Raw genomic sequence first — 2,222 nt, 5'->3', positions numbered from 1 at the left:
ACTAATGGACTTTGGGTCTCCACTCTGCACTCCCCCCCTCATTCACTATGGTAAGATTTTTTGTTCGAAAAAAAATTTGTTAAATAAAAATTAAAAAAAACAACTGGTACATGAAATGTCTGCAGTAGCATTGCATAGGCCTGGGTACACAGACACACATATATTCACCTACAAAATGTAGTCTATCCATACAACCAAAAATCAACCCACTGCCATCATCAAGATGATTCTAAGAGTCAGTTCTGACAAGAGCAGACCTGCCCCAGAGGGTTTCCAAGGTTATAAATCTGTAGGAAGCAGACTGCCACATCTTTCTCCTTGAGAGCAGTGGATGGGTTTGAATTGTTTATCTCTAAGTTAGCAGTACTACTTTAGCCATTGCATCACCAGGGCTTCTCCTTATATTCGTGCAATGGAATATCATTCAACAAAAAAAGGAATGAAAAGCATGATATCTCTTTGAATTGATCAAATATGGCATAACTTCAACATTTTCCTATGTTAAAATCCATACACATGTTTAAAGGCTGAAGAAGAAGAAAAGGAATGGAACACAAATTTGTGTTACAACATAAATGAGCTTTGAAAACATTATTGATATGGATTGAATTGTGCCTCCAAAAAATATGTGTCATAATTGCTAACATCTATGCCTGTAGCTAGAAACCACATTTGTTATGGTAATGAGTTGTATCTTCAGACAACCTCTTCTGAGATATTGAGTCAGCAGATTGGGAAAGAGAGCTGCCCAGCCACACCACAACTCGCCAGGAGCAAACCTTTAGAAGAAATAAGGACTTTCCTCCATATCTGACACAGAGAAAAAGCTTTCCCAGAGAATTAGTACCCTGCATTTGGACTTTTAGGCTTCTAAAGTGTGAGAAAAAAGTGCCTGCTTGTTAAAATCACCCACTTGTGGTATTTCTGGCATAAGAGAACTGGAGACCAGTCGCTGGAGGACATCCTGCTTGGTCGAGTAGAGGGGCAGCAAAGAGAGGAAGGGCCTCGGACGAGATGGACGGACAGTGGCTGCAACAGAACAGCTGTGAGGAGCGCACAGGGTCGGGCAGCGCTTCCCTCTCTTGTACTGCGTTCGCTGTGAATCACAACCAACTTGATGGCGCACAACAGCAGCAGCACCAGCTCACTCAGGCCATTTGGTACCAAGACTTGAGTGCTGCTCTAACAAATACTTACAACGTAGAAGTGGCTTTGAGATTGGATAACGGTGAAAGGTTGGAGGAGTTTTAAGATGTCTAATAGTCAAAGCCTAGATTGCCTTGAAGAGATTATATGGGGTATCCAAGGCAATTCTGGAGAAGGGCTCAGAAGGAAGTACGGAGAGCTGTGGAAAAAATCTCTGTTATCTTAGAGAATACACATGGCCTACATAAGGACTACATACAGAAATGTGGATGTCACATGCTCCGAGGATTTACAGTACAATGATGAACATGTGCCTGGATACAGTGGAGGTAAAGCAATACTTTGTATGCTGTGGCAAAGAACCTCTCTGGATTGTGTTCAAATGTTCGGTGGAAAGTAAAGAGAGTCTAAGTAATGAAGGATGTGTGTCTTAAAATTTTCACACAGAACATGGCTACCCAATCTTTTGATACATGGTTTAAACCTGTGACTTATGGATTCAACCAACTACCACAGCAACAACAACAACAAAATCCACTTAGATGGAAGCAAAAGGAAAGAACAATCTGCCTCTTGGAATTCTGCAAGCTGAAACCAAAGCAAAGGAGCTACACGTGTTGTCCTGCAAAAGAAATGGAAAAGAAGAAGGGGGAGGGCACCATCCCCAGAGCTAGAAGGGTCCCTGGTGGCACAGTCGGTTGAGTCAGTGGTTCAAACCCAACAGCCTCTCCAAGGGAGAAAGTGGAGGATATCTGCTCCTATAAAAATGTATAGCCTCTCCCGTGCTATCACAAGGTGTCGAAGGGATCAGGTATCAGGCATCATCAGATCAAAAATTCATAACATTGTGAATGAGAGGGAGTGCAGAGTGGAGACCCAAAGCCCATCGGTAGGCCACTGGACATCTCTTTACCGAGGGTCTCGGGGAGGAGATGAGCCAGTCAGGGTGCAGTGTAGCAACGATGAAACATACAACTTTCCTCTAGTTCCTAGATGCTTCCTCCTCCCCCTCCCCCCCACTATCATGATCCCAATTCTACCTTACAAATCTGGCTAGACCAGAGGATATACACTGG

Source organism: Echinops telfairi, unplaced genomic scaffold, assembly GCF_000313985.2.
Source record: "Echinops telfairi isolate 266 unplaced genomic scaffold, ASM31398v2 ScPeMD7_5592;HRSCAF=6446, whole genome shotgun sequence".
NCBI classification, from domain to species: Eukaryota; Metazoa; Chordata; class Mammalia; order Afrosoricida; family Tenrecidae; genus Echinops; species Echinops telfairi.
Note: the sequence above shows the minus strand (reverse complement) of the source record.